Source organism: Kogia breviceps, chromosome 13, assembly GCF_026419965.1.
Source record: "Kogia breviceps isolate mKogBre1 chromosome 13, mKogBre1 haplotype 1, whole genome shotgun sequence".
NCBI classification, from domain to species: domain Eukaryota; kingdom Metazoa; phylum Chordata; class Mammalia; order Artiodactyla; family Physeteridae; genus Kogia; species Kogia breviceps.
In genome coordinates, this window is record NC_081322.1 from 76,577,690 (window position 1) to 76,600,499 (window position 22,810).

Below are 22,810 nucleotides of genomic sequence, written 5' to 3' on the forward strand. Positions count from 1 at the left end.
GTATGATTTGAGGGATCTCCTAGGTCTAGGTTGGTTGCCTTTAGATCTTTCGTGCCCTTTTCCTGCTCAGTGTCACTAGATTGCTGGGTGGCAGCGGGGATGTCCCTGCAAGCGGAGTGCTCCAAGCTCTCTGTCAGCTGGCTTCATCCAATGCAAGGTACTGGACTGGAGGGTGAAGGAAGGGAGGAAACAGGTATTTCTCCCCCTCCCTGCCAGTGTCTAAGATGGTGGCTCTTTCACAGGGCAGACACCTCCCATCTGTAACACACCCCTCTCCCCACCCTTTCTGCCAGGGGTGATGGTGGCTTTCGACTATTGTTAATTTCTGGACTGCCTCACTGTCTCCCGTTGGATTCTTGGTTCTTCCATCACTTGTGGAGACGATTCCCTGCATTAAAGTCTCTTTTTAATAAATACTTTAAGTGGTTTCTGTTTCCCTTCTTTGACCTTGACTGATATTAATAATAGCATTAGGAAGACCTTTCACCAAAAAAATTTTCCCGATACTGGATGCATCATTAGAAAGTCATTCCATTGGATTCCATTGGATTATTTTCCACAAAGGGGGAGAGTAGCATATTACAACAGGGAATGCTGCGTGATAGCATTTACAACTCATGTTGTCATTTCATCCATCCACCCACTGAACATTTTATATCTATTATGAGTTAAGAATTGACCTAAGCCCAGGACACACACGATAAACCAGATACACAGTGTGTCAGACCAGGCGATTTCAAGGTCACTCTAATGACCTGAAGGGCAGAACATGCTTATTTGGGAATCAGGAGTAATAATGCAGGTTAGGTACCTAATGCTATGCTTGGCACCTAGCATCAACAAAAGAGATTTCACACTCCTGTTTCCAGGAGCCTCCTCCCACCTCATTTCACTGAGGTGAAATGAAGTGAGCTGGACAGGAAATAGAATAACCATTACGTAGATAAAGAACCAAAGTTCAGAATTGTTATCTGCAGCTAATAAGTGTCAGAGTCTGCAGCTGATGGTCACACCGCTTCACTAATTGCTTTACTCTAAGTCATCTGTGCTAAGAAATGTGTGACTCTGCGGGGCTGGGGAGTGGGGAAGCAGAGAGCACATTTTGCAGGGAGCCAGGAAACCCTGCTTCTCCTCCCTGCCTCTCCAAGTGGTCCCCAAACCCCATCTGTCAGACACTAACACATCAGTTAGGCTCTTTGAAACTAAGGTCTTTGAATCTAAGTGTCAAATGAGGGCCAGCACCTAGCTCACAGGATTGATAGAGACCATGAATGTGGTACACGCTGTACGGTGATGGGTTCCTGCTCATTTCATGGAAGGTAACAACATCGAGAGACGGGGTGACAGGCACGGTTTTGTGTGAGCTCCGGGTACCGGAAAGGGTCTGATTCAGCCTCCTGAGTCTGCAGGTACTGTTTGTGAAAAGGAACCAGGCCCTGTCCTGCCGACCTCACAAGGGTATTGCAAGATGAACGGAAACCATGCTTTGAAGATGGCGAAAATCTATTTGAGTTGCATTGCAAATCTTCCATGGTAAATGCACCCCGAGCATAACCCAGTCTCATAGCTTTAGGTAATGCAAGTCAGTTGTGGAGACAAAATAAATTGTAAAACAGAATACAAACTGCACGTTGTAGGGAGAGAATTATGACATTGTGTGGCCCTACTGCTCAAAAACCTTATTTTATTTCAAATCTTTATGATAATTTCCATAACTTTATTCATGCATCCGAGCAGATAAAAGGGGGAAATCAACAACAATAATAGCTAACATTTATCCAGCAAGTGTGCCAGGAACCTTCTAAGCCTTTCCTGGGCATTACCTTATTTACATCACAAGAAGCAACTCTGTGAGGTAGGCGCTGTCATCATTATCCCCATTTCACAGATGAGGAAACTGAGGCACAGAGAGGTTAAATAATTCTCTCAAGGCCACACAGCTCGTAACTGCTAAAGCTGAAGAGTTGTGAACAGGTCATGTAAGAGTGCATTCTGAAGAACTACAGAACCTAATGGAGTCAATAGGCAAACACAGACGGCCGCCTTTGAAGGGAGGTAAGTGTTGAGAAATCACTTCGCATGCCTTTGACGTTCATCTTTTCGACTCAAGTCATCATCTCACTGCACACTCAGCCGGTGCCTTTAAACACCTATCTGGCTATTTCAAAGATTAGTCTTCTTTGCCTCCTTTTCCACTTTTACTTTCTCTAAGCAAAGGTTAGTTGGTACATTAACTGAGGTCATTAGGGTAATGACGCCTGAAAAACAGTGAGCTTCCTCCCTCTTTGTATATATTATTACCCCAGAGCTTCTGTGTTACTACTAAAATGTCGAATTAATCATTCGGGGTATTATTTTTACAAAATCATATGGGAAATTATCACGTCTAAGAGAAAGCTAAACCTGAGCATCTCGGAACATGAAGAAAAGTCATGTGTCTACGAAAACAGTAGCAGGCATTTTTTTTTTTTTTTGGTAATTTTTTTTTCCCCGGGGGCTGTAATTTGACTGCTCTCTTTGGCAACGCTCCAGAGACAAGTCCAAGTGCTTAATCTCTTTCTCCTTCTCTCTCCCGCTCCACCTCCCCACCGTTCTCGCCCAGGAAGAGGGGAGGAGGCACCGCAGATCCGCTGCTCGCGGCGGCGGGGCCCGCATCCCTGCGCCGGGAGGGGCGGGTCGGGGCGCGGCCGCCGAGCGGGGAGCGCGGCCGAGCGGCGGGGCCGAGCCCGAGGAAGAGGAAGTCCGAGCCGGGGCGGCGGTACAGGGCGCTCGGCGGGCGCCGCAGCCGGCGCAGCGCACGCAGCCGCACCTTCCCGGGCCGACGTGCGAGGGCGGCCCGCGCCGGGAACCGCCTCTCCCCGGGTAAGCGCCCGCTTCGCTGGACACCGGGCCCTTTTCCAGGCACGGGACCGCTCGGCCGGGAGCCCCGGGGAAGGGGAAGGGGCCCGGGGCACCCTCGGCCCGGCGCCCCAGACCCGCAGGTGGAGGCGAGCGGAGCGCGGTGCCGGGTTCCTGGCCCCCGCGCGCATCCTCGCGGGTGGGGGCCGGCGGGTTCGGGGGAGCGCCCCGCCGCCGGGACCCGGGCCCGCCCCTGCCCGCCGCCGCCCGGCTCCGGGCTCCGCGTCCCCGAGCCCCGGCCCCCGAGTCCCTGCCGCTCCCGTCCCTCCACCGGCTGCTGCGGCGGAGAAGGGGCTCCTGAGTGCGCGCCGGGGTGTTACCAGCCCAACCCTCACAGGCCAAACGGCACAGTCGGAAAACGGGACCCGAGCGCCCGCCGCTCTCGGTCAGCTCCCCACCACCGGGCCCGGGCGCCTGGGCCCCCAGCAGCGGCGAACCGCGGTGGGAGTCGGAGGCCGGGGCTCTGTGACGCGTTTGGCCGGCAGGATCCCTGCCTTTGTAGATCCAGCCTTGGTGTCCCAGCTCTGCAAATACGTACCCCCCCCCGGGGGGGGGGGCGCGGCGGGGGGGGCGGTGTCGAAAGCCGGTGGCCCGTCCATCACGGGGTCGATGTAACACCTGGTCCACAGGGACTCTGCCGGCCTTCCTGGCCTCGGAGGACAGCCAGGGTCTGCGGAGATGCCCGCAGCACCTCCCCCTCCCCCCCCCCACCCGCGCTTTGTGTCCTCCGGTGAGACTTTGGTTCTTAAATCAGAAGCCTAGGGAGGTTGTAATCGGGAAAGTCGTTAAGCTGTGGCATTTCATTCCGTTCCTGGGAAACAATGAGGTGGATGACTTTTTAAACGCTCTGGTGGAGTCTTGTTTGTAGAGCCGGTATTTCATTAAGTTCTGGTCCTTAACCCTCCCTTTGTACCACCCTCAGGTGGCCAAGGCTACTGCACATAGTTTTGAAATTGTAGAGGGTGAGTCCGGGGGAAGGCTGTTTGCAGCAGGCATCGCGGGAAGACAAGGTCGATCGCAGAGGGAGAGTTGGTTTGGGGGTTTTCCGACGCCTGGGTACAGAACTTCCTCGTGTTTTCGTATTTAAACCAGGAGACCAGCATGTTGACTCTGGGTCAGATTCGTCTTCGAACAGAATTCCAGGCCTAGAGAGATCGTGTAATGCTATAAACACAGTTATCAAGTGTTAAAATCAGCGTCTCCGGGCCGCTCAGTTTCTGTAGACTTTTAAAGAATTTATGGACTTCGGATTTTAATTTTTTTTAATTTTTAAAATTTATTTATTAATTTTTTTTTTTTTTGCGGTACGCGGGGTTCTCACTGTTGTGGCCTCTCCCGTTGCGGAGCACAGGCTCCAGACGCACAGGCCCAGCGGCCATGGCTCACGGGCCCAGCCGCTCCGCGGCACGTGGGATCTTCCCAGACCGGGGCACGAACCCGTGTCCGCTGCATCGGCAGGCGGACTCTCAACCACTGCACCACCAGGGAAACCCTGGACTTTGGATTTTGATTAAACGCTATTAAAACATTTCCAGGCTCATCGTGTCTGGGACTAAGAAACTCCATTCTAATTTCATCTTTGCCAAGTCAGACCTGAGCAAGCTGCTCCACCTCTGGTGGCCTTGGCTTCTCCCTTGTGAAGTGATTTAGAGGAACCGGAGAGTTTCTAAAGCTTCAAGCTCACTCCTCACCGCACCACTCCCACCCCGTAGCAGTACTTGTTTGGTCTACTGTATTTAAGATTTAGATACAAAAGTGATGGTTTGATATTATGGTCCTTTACCATCTTTGAGTCTGAATTCCCAGTTCCTCACTTGGCTTTTGGTCCTATTTGAAGGCTGGGGTCTAAGCCACCAACACCCCCGGAGAAACTTTTCCCCAGAGTTCTCCTTCCTCGTTGGCGTCATCCTCATAAGGTCATCAACAGCTGTCACTGCATGACCTTCCTTTTCCCCGGTATCGCTCTCCCTGAAGCCTTCCACTGAAGGGCAAAGCGCAGTGAGAAACGGTTACCTGGCAGTCAGACCCATGCCTGAATCGTGCTTCCCTTGATGGTTTTTTTCCTGCTCATCTCCATCCTCACCATGGGCACCAGCTTCCTTCAGTGACTTTAACATGGACGATGTTACCAAACACAAACTTAAATATTTCCCTGGGAGGCTCAGTCTGTGCCTCAAAAAGGTTAAGTGATCATTTTTAAACAAATTGATAGGAAGTGGCGACGTAAGTTTTCAAAAGCAAGAATAACCAACCAGTGCTGTTTTGTTCTCCTCCTTTTTGAGGCTATGATTTTTTAAGTGATTTAATGGTTTGTAGTCTGACACGTAAACACAGGAAATGCTTGAGTAGCACTAAATCTTTTGAGCCCTTAGTAAACCAGAAAGCAATTCCTGAATCTATGCTCTGATTTTTCAAGGCTGCAAATCCACTTTGTACGGATTTCTCTTCCCTCCCCCTTTGCGAGTAGTTGGTCTTTCGAACAGTTGCCATCTGTGAGTCCTCATGCAGGCGAGATTATATCCATGCAACGGTAAAACTAGATGGATCTTGGATGATCCAGCCAAGGCCCTACATCTTAAAGATCTGTGAAAGCGCTAGTGGTTAAGAACAAGTGCTCTGGAACTAGCTGACCTGCGTATGAAGTTTGCCTCTGCAGCTCAACAGCAGTGCGACCTTGACCCCTCTAAGGAAGTTATTTAGACATGGATTATTTCATAATGGAGAAAATGTAGCAGTCATGGTTGATCACTCTCTCTGGATTATCTCACCTTTGCTTATTCCTTCCTCTGTAAATTTAGGAAGCAGTGACCCTTCCCTCTTGAGCGGTGCTGAGCATTGATGATGATTAACAAATTAATCTGTAGTAAGTGGTGGGCGCACTGTGTGCTTCCAGGTTGATCTTTATTGTTGATAAACCAAGTCCCAAGAGTGAGGGATTTTGCTGGCAGTTACACAGCTCTCAACTGGCAAAGCTGTGATTTAACCCATGATCACTTCTCTTACCCCTAAACTTCACTACCTAGAAATGGTGGTGGCGTGGGGACATATTTTAAATTAAATGTAATGGTTCACTCTTTAAGAAAAAAATCCCTTGCCTCTTTTGACTTAAAAAAGAACACGGTTTCCAAAGCAAAATGTTCATGTATTCAAGCAGGGATGGGAGTAGAAACATTTTCCAGACAAAGGCCCTAAGCAACCTAGTGCTTGTGTGTGGCGGGCATCTCAAATATTAATGTTTCATCACAGCCTGCATCAATCTTGCTTTATAAAATGAAGAGCTGACCCCAAACCAGTTGGGCATTCAGGGCCATGGGCGTCTGTGCCAAGGAGAACTTACTAAGTGCAGGGCCCGCTTTCAAGTAATTAAGAGATGGCTCCGTGCTCTGCTTCATATTGCTCATGGTGATGAAAAGCAGCAGATGCTTTAGCAGAGATGATAGAAATACAGGCTGGACATCCTAGTGAGGGGGCCTGGCTTTGCTGTTAAAGTAACTAGGCCACAGGTCATCCAGATGCTACAGAACAACTTCATGGATGCTTGGGGGACCCCCATCCCAGTGATTAGAAGTTGCCTGTAGTTCTAGCATAGTTTTCATGTTCGAGTCATGTTTAAGTATATTTCCAATCTGTATACACAAAGTTACCCAGAAATGTTTCTCTGCTGAGCTACAAGCCATGTAAAAATCTTTAAACCTAAACATCTCCTTTTGGTAAATATTGAATTACTGTTCCATGGAAAGCAGAAGTAGGCTGGATTCATGGATCCAAAAAAATCCCTAACCCTCCTCTTCTTTCCTCCTTCCCATATAATCCTGGAGGAAGGGCAACTTCAAGAGTGTTAATGTTAGGCTAAGTTTTTAAAAGATTCCAGCTACGCCCCCTTGATGTACTACTAAACTGATGTCTTTAATTAAGAAAGCTATTTGGGTAAGCTTTAATGACCAGGGTGCTGCTGAGCCTACAGAAGCCACTTATCACCAGCATTAGGAAGATCAAACCTAATTGCAGCATTTGGCCAAAAGCTAGCAAGCCCTCAAGTGTGAGAAGGACATCTTTTAAAAAGATCAAAGACGAAGTTGAAATGTGTGTGAGTGTAATAATCGCCGAAACTTTAGAATTTTCATAAAAGGAATCAATAAATCTAATGTTTGAAGTGGCAAACAGATCTTACCAGTGTCTGCTCTGTGTGCAGTCACATTAAGCGCGAACTTAGATGGCCTGACTCTGAATAGAAATGGAGGAGGACGATGAGAAGTTCTAGGTCAGGGGGTGGTGAACCTTTTCCTGTAAAGAGCCAGATGGTAAGTATTTTAGGCTTTGTGGGCCATGTACATGCCTGTCGTATATTCTTTGATTTGTAGAAGGGGGGATTGGTTGTTTACATAAACCCTTTAAAAATGTAAAAACCGATCTTTGCTTAAAAGCCATACAAAACAGTCTTTTCACTGGAAATCTAAATAAATGTTAGTAAACCGAGAAAAGAAAAAAATATGGCAGCCGTAGTTTGCCAACTGTGTCCTAAATGAAATATTCTGTCTGTGATATCCTTCAGTATTTCCGTGGAGCCCCCAAATGATACATTTCATAGGCTCTATCTAAGCTGACTCGCTATAGATGGACTTATAATCAAATCTCCTGTGTTACTGTTTTTTCCAGTCACTCTTCTTTATTTTCTCTTTACACTGGGCTTAGAGGTCTCTGTTAGACATAGCGATCAGTTGACATAGGACTGACAGCACCAGATTTCAACATTCATCCTTGAGTGAGATGCAGGACGGGGAGAGAAGCTCAGCTGGTCCACATTGAAACGGGTCATTGACGAAGATCATTGATCATATGACATGAAGTTCAAACCCCCCAGGATGGTACCCAAGACCTTCATGCTCACCTTTCTCCTAGCACCTTCCCAGGTATACTCTATGTCTCTCTCACTCAGGATAACTCACAGAGCCCTATATGGGCTGTGCTCTCTTTCACCAATGGTGGGATCCATCCATCCAAAGTTGAAATATACATCTCTTTCGTGGAGCCTCTCCTGATCTTATTGGGAAGACATATGGGCCCCTGCACCTCCATATTAACGCAGGACCTTACACGTGAAGCCTATAGAAGGACAGAGAAATGTGGTGATCCCCAGTGGACAAATATTACCTTTCAGGTTTGGGAGAACAGTCTTATTCTTCTCTGTAGCTTCAGAGATCCTGCCTCACATCTTTGGACCACTCGCAGAATCAGACCCATTTCCAGGCTTTGTATGTGATACAAAGTATAGCATGGCACCGATGTGTCTGGATTTGAAGTCAGGCTGAGCCGACATCTAGTCCTGGCTTCTCCACTTTACCTGCTGCCCCATCTTTAAAGTCAATAAAGAGAATGACCTCTCAATTGCTAGGAATAAATGAGATTATTTTTCTCTGACAAGCATTTAGTTCAGGGTCTGATGTGTAGCGATTGCTCAATAAATGGCAACTTTTGTTCATTCCAGGGTCATCTACTGAGAACCTACTATCCCTGGAATGATGCCTGATGCTGCTCTAGGAAGAGCAGTGAATACAAGAGCCGCGGTCTCCATGGTGATATGATCAGTAAGCGGAGAGAATCAGGGTAAGGGATGGGCCACCGTGGACTGGTGCTCCAGGAAGCCTGTCAGAGAAGGCAAGGTTTGAACTGCAACTTTAATGAGATTGATGAGTCCCTGTTTCATGAAATCTAAGATGCTTTTGAAATACACCCTTTTTAAATGTACCATTAAGAGAGGAGAAATGCTGTCAATAAAATTGACACAGTCTCCTGTAAGGTGCATCACTAAGCTGTGAAAAATGTGCATCTTAGCAGCAATGAAATGCATTAATATTAGTGCTCAATAAATATCCATTGGATGTTAGTGTTACGCCATGGTTGCATACAAGGTTCAGCTCCGATGGTTTACATTGTAACTGAGTTTGTCTCTTCTGTTTCTTAGGTCTGAAAGATTGACTTGGAGCTAGCAAAGAGTACAATAGAGTAAATTAAAGTATTGTGAGACATTTGTGATCCAATGTGCCTTAAGAATAGTTTAAAACATTTGCTTTTGTCATCTCAATGGGCCAAGTGTCTTGGTGACTCCTGTTGAAGTGAAATTGGCCTGAACATAACTTGGGTAGGAGGGAAGATGGGCAGCTCTTGCAGCGGATAATTCCTTCTGGCAGCTGTCCGTAGAGATGTGTGAACCGTTAATGCACAGAAAGGCCTTCCTCAGGGCAATGAAGGCATTAGCTGGAGCTTACTTCCTTCTGTTTCCCAGATTTAATGTAACATAAATACTCCTCTTCTTCTCTGTATCCCAAGGGGCTGATCATTGCTCTAACCAAGCAGGTCCTCTGTGATAATGAGGTGGAGGGGATTCCCTTTAGAGCCACCCCCCCTTCCCTCCTCTGGCAAGTCTCTGGGTTTTCACAGGCCAAGCAGTGTTCTCCTCTCTCTCCCCACCCTCCTCCTTGCTTAAGAGTAAAACACTGCTTAAGTCTTTGCTTTCTGACCACCCTCTAAACTCTATCCCTCGTCAAGATCTTTTTCTGAACCCAGTTGGGAGCCTGCTCCAACTCTCCCCTTCTGTCCAAGATCTCAACTTCTGGATGGATGACTCAGTGGGAGCTTTGACAATACGTGGCTATTTCTAGCTGTAATAAAGTGTGCTTTCATGCTGTTTTGATTTTAATTTCAACATGTCACTCAAGTCCCGCGCACACGTCGGCACGCCTGCCCTCCACACATGGCGAGCGTGCCTCTCCTTCTGTCCGCCTGGAGTCTGTTCTTGTGGGACACTTTCAGCAACTCCCACCCTCTCCCAGCAAAGTTCCCTGCCTGCACCCTGCCCGGCTGGGAAGGGTCTGTCCGCACTAGGCCACGGAGGAAGCAGATGCAGACCTTGCTCCCTTCCAGGCACATCCTTCCTCCATCTTCTCCTGTGACTGAAGCCCTCATGCTCTAGGGGGTCTTTAGAACTCTTGCCAACTCTAGCTGAAACATGAGTCTTTGGAAATAAGTAGATGCAACGGAAAGGCCATCTGTAGGCATTCCGGGGATGCATATTAACCACGGTCCAGCCTCAAGATGATTTAAGGCTGTCTCCGACCTGTGGCTGGAATGCTGGTCGGGGTGGAAGGGGTGTGTGAAGATGCAGGCCCACAAGGAAGGAGTGGGAACCATCGCAGAGTTCAGCTTCCCATGGTTGTATGATTACAGGCAGTCCTCAAACACTAACATCTGTGCTTCTCTGATGTGCTGCGAGAGAGGAAAAAACTGTAATCTGGGGCATAAATATGCGATCCTGTGTTTATTCCCTTTAACCATGTAAACCTGTTAGTTTAAGCATCTATGTTGTGCTTAAATATTATAGCTGCTTCAAAGGAGGATACGGTAGCTGGTCTGAAACAGCTTACCGTGTAAGTATTCAGTTGTCTCACACTTTTAAAATTTGAGTCAACTAAACATATAAATTATGAAGCATAAGAGTCAAAATCAGGAATATCGGATTACTGAGTGGGGTATGCAGAGGAGAAGCCTATTAGAGGAGACGTAGACTTTAAAAGTGATTTTTTTAAAGAGAAAACGCTTTGGGAGTTTGGGAGAGCCAGGTACACACTACTATATTTAAAATACATAACCAACTAGGACCTACTGCATAGCACAGGGAACTCTACTCAGTATTCTGTGATAACCTAAATGGGAAAAGAATTTGTAAAAAAGTAGATACATGTATATGGATAACTGAATCCTTTTGCTGTACGCCTGAAACTCACACAACATTGTACATCAAACTAAACTCCAATATAAAATAAAAATTAAAAACAAAAAAAAAGAGAGAAAACCCTGCCTTTACCTTGTGCACTTCACACCTTAGATCAGAGTTTTTGGAGAATTACTTGCTAAGCACTAATGAGGGTGAGGCTAGAAGGGTAATGAGATGGGCAGGGAACAGACAGGCAAAGCGCGCCCAGATGGGCGGATGAGGATTGGCTGTGTCCAGGAAAAGAGCTTTGGGAAATATTTGTAAGCTTATGGAATATAGTTATGGAGCAAAATCTTGGTGGTCTTGGCTTTTTTCCACTTTTCTTCAGTGTCTGTGTGAGATAAATGCTTATTTTCCCCTCTCTCCTTTAACAGTTGTTTAGATTAAACTCTAAGCAATTGCCATTTAATCACAACACTTAATGATATTTGACCTTGGCACTAAAATGGCAAGGAAAGCAATGTGAAAATAATGTTTTTGAGGCATGTGGACCCCTGTGGCCCATGGGTATACCAAGCACAAGGAAGCATCATCTCGAGCAGGTTGGAATCCAGAGGATTTCCCAAAAGTGTCATTATTAAGAAGCACTCTTTCTTTCTTCTTTCTTTCCCTTTAGAACTTATCCTGATAGGAAAGCAAATACTATGAAGTTCTAAAAATCGAGTTGTGATGAGCACAGTAATAGCCATGCCTTTCAAAATCCAGAATCCCCCTAAAGAGCAAAAAGAAATGTGTTTCACTTTTTGATCTGCCACATCAAGATGCAGTACTATCTAGTCTAATCCTATAGTTTAAGAAATTTCCAAATAGGAAGTTAACAGGTGTTTGTTTTTACCTTCTTATATAAGTGAAGAAGAAAGCACCTTTCTGTATTAGCTAAAGGCATAATAGCTAGCAATAACTATTCTAAAAAACCCCTTGGCTTCAGATTACTAATATGAGCAGAAAACATACTTTGCAAATGTTCGGAAATGAAATACCGTGCTCTTAAAAGAGAGAATTCTTACTTGATACTTAAGTATGCATAATAGATATAGCAATCAAATCTAATGCTTTCTTGCTTTCTTCGCTTACTTATTGTAATGCCAGTTCAAGCACTGTTTCTGTGACATTAATTATGGGAAAAATGGTGTGCATGGGAGAGATAAGTTTGTTTTTCTAAGGTCTGAATATTCAGAGTTGAAATGTGGGAATCGTCTGGAATTAGGCAGCCTATATATGTCATTTGGACATTATTTGAAAATGCCTGCTAACCTGGGGGTAAGACTATGTAATAAAGATATTGTGAGGCTTAAATGCATAAAGTATATATTGCACCCAGTACATAATAAGCCCTTGAGAAATAGTGGCTCTTTTACTATGTTTACTGGGTGTCACACTTAAGTTTTATTCCCTGCTACTAGACTTCTGGAACAATAAACCAACATGAAAATAACTGAGAAAAAACATCTCAGTGGTGGAAGAACAGCCTTTCTCCTGAGGCAAAAATAAGAGAGAGGGAAGAGGAACAGTTTGTTCCGCTGGGTTTTACTGTAGTAGAGACAGACTATACATTACACTCGGGAATTCAGATTAGAATTCGTGTATTCAACAAAGATAATTTCCTGAATTCTGGGGATACAGTGATGAACACAACAGACCAAATCTGGAGTGAAGGGGGAAAATCCATGTGATGAGTGCTTTAAAGAAAAGAAAAGAGGGAAATGGGTTGGGGCTGGGGGGTGGCATGCTGTTTGCCTGGGTGGTCAGAAAGGCCTGTCTGAGCTGGTTACATCGAGCCAAGATTTGTTTAATAAGAAGTGACCTTAAGAAGCTATGAGGGAATTTTTTGATGATGGCCATTCTGACCGGTGTGAGATGATATCTCCTTGTAGTTTTGATTTGCATTTCTCTAATGATTAATGATGTTGAGCATTCTTTCATGTGTTTGTTGGCAACCTGTATATCTTCTTGGGAGAAATGTCTGTTTAGGTCTTCTGCCCAGTTTTGGATTGCGTTGCTTGGTTTTTTGTTATCGAGCTGCTTGTAAATTTTGGAGATTAATCCTTTGTCAGTTGCTTCATTTGCAAATATTTTCTCCCATTCTGAGGGCTGTCTTTTGGTCTTGTTTATGGTCTCCTTTGCTGTGCAAAAGCTTTTAAATTTCATTAGGTCCCATTTGTTTATTTTTGTTTTTATTTCCATTTCTCTAGGAGGTGGGTCAAAAAGGATCTTGCTGTGATTTATGTCATAGAGTGTTCTGCCTATGTTTTCCTCTAAGAGTTTGATAGTGTCCGGCCTTACATTTAGGTCTTTAACCCATTTTGAGTTTATTTTTGTGTATGGTGTTAGGAAGTGTTCTAATTTCATACTTTTACACGTAGCTGTCCAGTTTTCCCAGCACCACTTACTGAAGAGGCTGTCTTTTCTCCACTGTATATTCTTACCTCCTTTATCAAAGATAAGGTGATCATATGTGCGTGGGCTTATCTCTGGGCTTTCTATCCTGTTCCATTGATCTAAATGCTGGAGAGGGTGTGGAGAAAAGGGAACACTCTTGCACTGTTGGTGGGAATGTAAACTGATACAGTCACAATGGAGAACAGTATGGAGGTTCCTTAAAAAACTACAAATAGAACTACCATACGATCCAGCAATCCCACTCCTGGGCATATACCCTGAGAAAACCATAATTCAAAAAGAGTCATGTACCAAAATGTTCATTACAGCTCTATTTACAATAGCCAGGACATGGAAGCAACCTAAGTGTCCATCGACAGATGAATGGATAAAGAAGATGTGGCACATATATACAATGGAATATTACTCAACCATAAAAAGAAACGAAATTGAGTTATTTGTAGTGAGGTGGATGGACCTGGAGTCTGTCATACAGAGTGAAGTAAGTCAGAAGGAGAAAAACAAATACCGTATGCTAACACATATATATGGAATCTAAGAAAAAAATAATGTCATGAAGAGCCTAGGGGTAGGACGGAAATAAAACACAGACCTACTAGAGCATGGACTTGAGGACACGGGGAGGGAGAAGGGTAAGCGGTGACGAAGTGAGAGAGTGGCATGGACATATATACACTACCAAACGTAGGGTGGATAGCTAGTGGGAAGCAGCCGCATAGCACAGGGAGATCAGCTCGGTGTTCTGTGACCACCGAGAGGGGTGGGATAGGGACGGTGGGTGGGAGGGAGACTCAAGAGGGAAGAGATATGGGAACATATGTATATGTATAACTGATTCACTTTGTTGTAAAGCAGAAACTAACACACCACTGTAAAGCAATTATACTCCAATAAAGATGTTAAAAAAAAATAGAAGATACGAGGGAAGAACATTCTTGGCAGAGAGAAAAAAAATACGTATGGAGGCCCTACGAGAGACATAAACTCCATGAGTTCTAGGGAAAGAAAAGCAGGCTGTGAGTGAACAAGGGGGCAGAAGAAAGCCGGAGGTGAAGGTGGAGAAGGAGGTGGGGCCTGAATCTCGTAGGTCTTTATAATATTGAAGGTCTTTACCGTGGCTTAAAAGAGAAAATAGTGTATGATACCCGGATGGTATCGCTTACACGAGGAATCTAAAAGCAGTGATACAAATGAATTTATTCACAAAGCAGGAACAGACTCACAAGACTTAGAGAATGAATGTATGTTTAACAGGGTGGGGTGGGGGAGGGAGAGTTAGGGAGTTCGGGATTGACAGGTACACCCTGCTGTATTTAAAATGGATAACCAGCAAGGACCTACTGCATAGCACAGAGAACTCTGCTCAGTATTCTGCAGCAACTTAATTGGGAAAAGAATTTGAAAAAGAATAGATACAGGTACCTGTGTAACTGAATCACTTTGCTGTATACCTGAAACGAACACAACAGTGTTAGTCAACTATACTCTAATATAAAATAGAAAGTTTAAAAAAAAAAAAAAAGAAGCGCCATGCAAAGCCGCTGGAGGGTTTGAGGCAGGGGAGCGACAGAATCTGATCAATTATCTTTCAGCTGGAAACAGCGGTGCAGAGGGGAAGCTGGCAAAGGCAGCAGGTTGACTAGGAACTGGAATGTCAGCCAGTTAATTACTCTGCCTACTAGAAAATAATCAAATGAAATAGCTCTCAAAATATTCTGATTTACATTTTCTGGCTCAAATAGTGAGGGCCTATTGTGTTTCAAAATAAATCCAGAGAAACACTGTGCAGCAGCCTGCCTGGGCCTCCCACTCTTATTCATATGCCTTCTGAGATTTATCTATTGGCTTTTGCACAATTGATTTAAAGTCACCCACCCAGAACTGGGCTCACAATCTCCATTTCCAGACCCACCTCTGACTTCCTGGGGTTGTTTCTTTTCCCTCCTTTTCCAATTCTTAGTTAACAGCACCACCATTCGTTGGTCAGGACAAGCCTTTTTTTTTTTTTTTCCTTTTCTGCCTCGTCCAATCAGTCAGCGATGACTTCCTAAACAGTTCTCCGTCCATATTCACTTATTCATGTCTCCTTCCCATCTGTTCAGTTGTTAGCCCACTAGCACAGTTGCTGAGCATGGACTGATGTATCTAGAATACAAATCTGACCACTGAACGTGTTGTCATAGAGGCCTCTTCTAATGGCTTAACCCAACAGAAAGGTTGACGGTAGAACTTCAGGTGGAGACACAAGTCCCAGGTAGAGAGCCTTTGGTGTTTCTCTGGGCATGTTTTCCCTCTAATGTCTCAGGTCGAATCCATAGGCAAACTGGGCGCTTCCTCCAAAATATCCAGAATCCTATGGCTTCTCAGTCTTCTCTGCTGCCCCTTGGCCCAGTCCACCTACTCTCTCTGCCTGGATTGTGTAGCAGGTTCCTAACTGGTCTCCTGGCCCAGCCCCACGCCCCCTCAGCCAAAGCCATCCTGATTCAGACTCCTCTCATGGTTTCCCATTTCGCTCAGAGTCAGAAGCCAATCCACAGAACGGCCTCCGAGACCCCCAGTGGGACCCCCGGCCCGCGCTCTCACTCTGCTCTGCCTCCTGTTCCTGCCCACGTGCCCACCCTCCCCCGGCTCGCCGGCCCCTCTGGCTGGTCCTCCATACGCCACACAAGCCCCGGCCTCAGAGTGTTTTCATGACCTCTGCCTGGAACGTTCTTCCCTGGATATCAAAGCTTTACTGTCTCACTTCTTTCAGTCCCCTGCTCAGGTGCCCCCTTATCAAAGAAGTCTTCCTGATGGTGCTCTAGAAAACGGCAAGCTCCGTACCTCGGAGGCCGCTGTAGCCTTCTTACCCTACTTCATTTGTATGCATAGCATTTAGGAACACTTAACAAAGGATACAGTTGTTTCTTGCCTGTTCTTCCATGAGGAGAGAGGCCCTGTGCTGTTCACACTGTATTTCCAATGATTTAGAACAGTGCTCAGCACAGAGAGAAGCTTCACTTTTCGAATAAATCAATATCACCTCGGCATTTGCCACCTCTTGCCTCTAAGTCAGGTAAATTCTGGTTGCAGTCTGATACTGTTGCACCACGTTCTAGAACGAGATCAGCGCCTAAGGTGTTGTGTGCGCGGATGGGTGGGGGTGTTGGAGTAGAAGTGGTGGAGAACCTGCCTTATGACTCCGCCTTCCTCCACCCTCCATCCCTGCCCTCACCCTCCTGGGCTTCGGAAGAAGCTTCCTTTGGAGGTCCGCCTGGGCCTCTTGCCTGCAGTGTCTGCTCTCTTGCACCATCCAGCCCCGAAAACCTTAACTCTTGGCTGTTCTCCCCTATCTCCCTTATTCCTCCACAGTACCCACGGCACCACTCAGAAAATATCAAGGCAACGCTTGATATTTAGATCTAATCTTTTACCCTTCCTTTGTCCATATGCTACTTATCCAGCGCAGTAGGTGGTATGGTATGACAGTTAAACATTCAGACTGGTGCTGGGCTACCTGGATTGAAACTGGGTTGCATCACTTAAGAGTTTTCATGACCTTGAACAGACTTTTAGCTCCTCTAAGCTAAGGGGCGGCAACTTACAGATGAGGGAAACGGCACCGGCTTCTGGGGTTATGATGAAGATCAAAGCCAATCATTCTTTAATATGTTTGCAAAACCTAGTTCCAACATAGAGAAAAAGTCAGGCAAATGTTCGCCATCGTTTTCATTAACATTTCTTTTAAATGGGCCTCTTTAAGAAAACTCAAATTGCTCTTCTTTCTCAGAAAACCGCGTGCCTTTTAATTACCATTTTAATTCAACTTCCTGTGTATTAAGGCCTTATCTTGATGCAGTTATCAACTCCTCCAGGTCTTATTAACTTACGTGTATAAAATAAATACTGTTTGCGTGTAGAAATACTATATTTATTCACCCTCCTCTCAGCATTTCCCACTCCCTTCCCTGCTTTATTTTCCTGGTTAGCACACATATCTGCCTGATAGATACACCAGGAATTACTGTTTATCTTTAAAGCTCCTTGGAGGGAGGAATGCATCTTCGAATTAAGGAAATTTCCAACTAAACTCAAGTAGAGAAAATAGCGTAATGAACCCCCATGTACCCATCTTCCAGATTCAACAATTATAAACATTTTGCCAATCTTGTTTCATCTGTTTCCCCATGAACCCCTTTCCCCAACTTTGAAGTAGTAAAAGCAAATCCCAGATATCATGTGTACCCATAAATATTTCAATATGCATTTCCAACAGATAAGAACACACCTTTCCATATCACCACCACACAATTAATACACCTAATAAAAATAATAGTAGTTCCCTAATGTCAACTCTTTCTCTGTCCATGGTCAAATTTCCATCCGAGCTGGAGTTTTTTGGCCTGTTTTGTTCACTGCCACATCCCAAGTACATAAGACACACTGTAATATTTAAATGAATGCGTGGCTAAGTTGTGTTCTGAAATTTCATTTTTGGAAGACATTCCATAAAAATATGATAAATGGTGATTGTGATCTTGGGCTAATAAAAGAAAGCCCGCTTGACTCATAATGTCAATGTCTTTTAATGAGCAGATACCTTTGGAGTTCTAACTTGGGATAGGTTGTCTTTGAACCTGCCTCTCTTGCCTCAGAGGAGTCTGAAATTCCACTCCTCCTCCCTTCTTGAACAGGAAATGAAGTTAGCATGGTTCATATTTTTAGAGTTGAATGGACTGCCTTTTGAATATGAACTGTACTACTTATCAGCTATTTCTTCTTTCATAAAATGGAGGAGAATTGTAACTATTGTACAGGGTAATTATGAACCTGTAGTGGAGAAACTGTTTAACAGTACTTGGCCTGTAGCAGCTGTTTAATGGACAGTTGTGCTCTCTCTTGTTGCAAGCCACTGTCATTGGCAATTTCCAAGATGAGAGTTCCCAAGCCAGGGGGGAAAGGCCCCCAGAGGCTGCTTGGAGGCCCTCCGTCCAGACTCTCTCTCTCTCTCTCTCTCTCTCTGTCCAGATTGGCTCTTCAGTTTTTCTTGCTTCTGCTGTGGTCCGCTGTGCAATGGCAAAGCAGTGTTTTGGTTTTACTTCTGGGCAGTACTGCTGCCCTTTTGAGGGTCAATTTGAAGAGCTTTAACTTCTAATGACACTTTAAAAAATCCTCATAGTGCTACCTTCTCTTTTGAGTAAACACTAGACAAAAGTAGTTCCATAAAACTCAGGTTTTGTGCTCTGCTGTCACTGTAGATGGTTGTATGACCTCTCCAAAATTAGAGCTCTATTTCTACCAACCCCTGAATGAATGACTGGGTCACACTTTAGATGCCTATCTAACTAAGGTTACTGTCAGGCACATCAGGGTCCCTAATAAGTTCTGAGGTCAGAACCAGTCTTGTCACTAACACATCACTTCTCACACTAGGTTTAGATGGACGGTTCGTCTTCCTCTCCATCATTGGTGCGACACATGGAAGGGCCTTCTCAATTTCATGATTTGAAGGAGTTGCCCTCCATTTCCAAGACCACACCTTGTTCTGAGACAGATTAGCCTGGAATTTGAGGTGAATAAAGCTTTGGATAGCCTATAACCTCAGCAAAGCTCAGTCCCTTTCCACAGCACAGAGGGTTTCCAAGCATTAGCTCTGACTCTGATAGTTTTGTACCCGAACATACACCCTTGAGCCCTTTTCTGCATGACATGTCTGGGTCCCCTCCCCTCCAACGAACCCCCGAGTCCGCTCACAGTTGTCTTTGCTCTGACTTGGCCTCCTTCACCCCTCTGAAAGCTTTATTTCCCTTCCTCCTGCATCACAGCCCCTTCTTTCTAAGTCTCCCCAATGGAAATCTGGAAATATACGTATACTTAAATTCTCACAACAGGAAAAATAATACAGCTGTAAATTCACAGAGGCTAGAATTTTTCGTGAGAAGAAACAAACTGAAGAGGGATCACAGTGAGGGAAGTCTGCTATAAGGAATAGAGGGGAAATTCTAAATAAGGACCAAGGAGACTGGAAGGGGCGGGGCATCTGGGCAGCAGGTATGGGGAGGATGAAAGGCAGTGTGAGGGCTAGGATGGTGGTCGTGAAGCTTTAGCTCTGGTTCCCATTTGCCTCCTGTCTTGTAGTTCCCTGTTGTACCAAGGAAGTACTGACTAGCTCAGGCAGTGTTCCAGAGGCTTTGCACGTATTTACTAATTTCATGCACACAAGCACTTTGAATATGTGCAGTCATTCCCATTTCATAGATGAGGAAACTGAGGTGTAAAAACAGTTAGATAACTTGTCCAAAGACACTCAGCTAATCGATGGCAGCCTCGGATCTGTGCCCAACAGACTGGCTTCAGGTCTCACGCTCATAGTACACTTGGGGTGTGAGTTAGGATTGGGCTCGGCTGCAAGGGAGGGGGAGGGGGGGACACACAAAACTTACAGGTCTGAGTAGGTCCAAGACTAGTAGGGAGCTCTCTACTCATAGGGACCCAAACTCCCTCTGTCTTGTTGCCCCGAGAGATGTCATCTTCATTATGGGCGGCTATATGTGGTCGGCCCTCCGTATCCCCAGGTATCGCGTCTGCAGATTCAGCCAACCGAGGATCAAGGTTGGTTGGCTGAATCCGCGGACGCGAAACCTGTGAATTCAAAACACGTGGATATGGAGCTCTGATTATATTTAATGTACTGCACCATTTTATACAAGGAACTTGAGCGTCCCGGGATTTTAGCATCTACGGGGGCCTCCTGGAACCAACCTCCCGATGATGCTGAGGGACAACTGTACCTCGTTAAAATTAAGGGTTGCGTTATTGTTGACAAAAAGAGTGGCAGGTCGGGATACAACTCTCCTGATAAGAGAAAAGGAAGATGACATTGCAAGGTGTGCTGTTCCAGAGGGAAGGAGTGCCAGCAGCCAGAGTCTCTGAACTGTACTGCTTGAGTGCCTTGAAAAGCTGTGGCTCATGGTAGCTACTAAAGTATTTGATTGACTCTTCGGGTGTCTTCTCTAAAGTGAAAAAAAAAAAAAAAAAAGTTTAACATCTGGTGGGATGCCCCACTTAATTACAAATAAATATTACATGCTAGTGTTTGATTAACAACTGGGCATTTCCAACAAACATTTCATCCTGGCAAGGGCTGTTTACTAACAGAAGGTCAGAAGCAGTCTTCTCTGGAGAGGAAACTTCTAAAGATGCTAATCATCATAGGATGTCAGTCATTCATGGTGACATTAGAAAACAGCTGAAAACTGATAAGGTCTACCTGCCTCCTTCAGTTTAATGTCTTGTAGGAACTTGCTTTTCTGTCGAAGAGTTGTACTAGTCAGACTCCTGCTTGAAGGGCTCCACATTTGGACTGAATTAATGAATCAAAGAACTGATTGAGATTGCAGTATTCTCCATCTACTGTGATAGAAAAAAAATTGATAAATGTGAAGTTCTAGAATTAAGACCTATGTTGAGGGAGGAATGATTTAAACATTAGTGAGAGGATTAGAAAGAAAATCAAGAACTTGGATAACAAAGTTTTTTACCAAGATTAAGAATTTGAAGAAGTGTAGTTGAGTTAAATTGTATATTTTTCAGAAATCTAGATTCTGTGAATTTTCCTCTATTGCACGTTCCCAGAGAATTACAGGAAATCCTTTCTTACAGGGTATCCTGAGTTGGAGGGTTTGTTAAGTCAAAAAAACACTCATTTGGTGGTATGCTTCTGGTGAAGATTATAGAATCCATTATGCTTCACTGAATTTGAAGAACTACAATCACTTTAATCACACTTGTTTTCACGGCGGGCCCGGGGAAGAATTAAGAGACTTCCTTTTTCAAAAGTTTTTGCTAAGACAGCGCTTTTATTCTCCAGTTGAGTCAACAGCATTGTCTTCTATTGGAATTCCAAAATCAGACTTGATGTCCTAGTGAAATTTAAAAGTAAATTGATGAGAAGTAATTAACCAGTTAATTACTAGGGTGACAAAATAAACTTGTGCTTTAAAAGTGTTTTAACTACTCAGATGGCTGGGGACTTTCAGGAGAAGGCTTATTGGTTAATGTGAAGCCTTGGTAGTACAGAACTCTAAGTCTCCTTGGCAACGTTTCCCGCAGAACTCAGTAAGGTTTAGGTCTAACTTGAGATGCCCAGGAAAATTAAGAACAGTGATGCTGATGGTGAGTGGAGAATAAAGCTGCCAACTGGTGGGGGTGCCCTTGTGAGGCCAAGCTGCAGAGAGTTCAGCAGGGTTTATAAATGCAAAGGATTTCCTTCTATTCTCTGAGGTCGTTTGACAGACAAATGATTGCAGCTTTTTGATGGGCATATCAGCCAGCATTGTCTTGAGGAGGGCCTGGGGTGTGGGAACAGGTCTTAAGGGACGATAGAAGGAGAATATGGTGTGTGCTGGTAAATGTTTAACGACCTATGGGATAGGTAGCTGTGTGTGTGTGTGTGTGTGTGTGTGTGTGTGTGTACACACAGGAGACATACATATACATATGTACATATAAGTTTATGACAAATTGTAGTAATATAAAAGATGAATAGCACGTAATGTGCAAATAATAAAAATCGATTCTCATAGAATGCTTTTGTTGATGTTTGCTGAGCTTCTTATATTCATAACCAACCTATAATAAGTGAATTTGGTCTCAACATTAATGTTTGTTAGAGATTTTCTATGACATTAATATGACAGAAGTGAAACAATGAAGATGTATGTCAGAGCTTCACACTTTCGTTAGTGACATGAGACTCCTCTGCTGAATTGAATGCTGGATGACTGTTTCCTCATTTTGTGGTCCTATTTGTACAGTGTAGCAGCTCCAGACATAACACCCTTTTATGTTTTAATCTGTATTATTAACATTTTCTCCAGCACTTTCTTAGACACGAAGAGAACAAATCAAAGCCCAGATTTGCAGCGTTTGCCAACTTCCATGGTATAAATATTTGCACTGTGGTTACTTTCAAGCTACCAGAGTTGGGGAGAAATATGTAATTATTAGCCATTATTATGATATTTCTACCATATAGATAAAATAGACATCAATAACCTCAAGAACGTAGGTAACAGTAAAATGTAGTAAAATAATAAGTGAGGAGTTTTGAGCCTTTCTACCTTTGTTTCTAATGCAGTTTATTTAATGTTGAGGTTACATTATTTACATTTTAATGGTGACTTTAACAGCTGGCTCACAGAATTCCTGAAGCTTAACAGTTGGTTCTTGTGAGATGCTAAGGAAAGAGCATTGAGTAGGAGGGTGTCAACTGTCACGGGGCACAGAAGCATCGGGAGAGTAACTGACAGTGCTCATCCGGGAAGTTTTTGACCTGATGAAATGTATTTTGAAAAGCAGTGGTGATTTTCCTCCAAGTGTGGGCCAAGTGCATTTATGTAACTGAATACAGGTGGTCTCCAGGTTCCTAAGGACAATTGCAATCCAAAGGGTGGGACAGCCGCTGCCCAGCCATTGCTGGAGATCTCTCACTGGTTACCTCAGGCTTTTTACTTACTCTGGGGCGAGGGGAGTAGCAACAGAGGGAGAGTAGTTTGTGAAAAACAAGGGAAGAGGGAACTTCCCCAGCGGTCCAGTGGTTAGGACTTGGCGCTTTCACCGCCAAGGGCGAGGGTTCGATCCCTGGTCAGGGAACTAAGATCCCACAAGCCATGAGACGAGGCCAAAGGAAAAAAGAAAAAGAAAAAAGACAAACAGTAGAAGAAACTGTGGAAAGTAAAAACCAGTTTAGACTTGCTCTGG

General features: G+C 44.7%; 1 protein-coding gene across 2 annotated transcripts in view; it reads left to right on the forward strand.

Annotated features, from left to right (window-relative positions):
* Window positions 1–2,709: 2,709 nt before the first annotated feature.
* PLEKHG1 (pleckstrin homology and RhoGEF domain containing G1) overlaps window positions 2,710–22,810 on the forward strand; it is a 236,102-nt gene continuing 216,001 nt past the window's right edge. Inside the window, exons 1-2 of one of the 2 annotated variants that reach the window (XM_067011011.1) lie at window positions 2,710–2,862; window positions 8,384–8,502. The gene's annotated coding sequence lies outside the window, so the exon portion shown is untranslated. The remainder of the gene's footprint in view (window positions 2,863–8,383; window positions 8,503–22,810) is intronic. The other variant, XM_059083437.2, reaches the window with a different exon arrangement.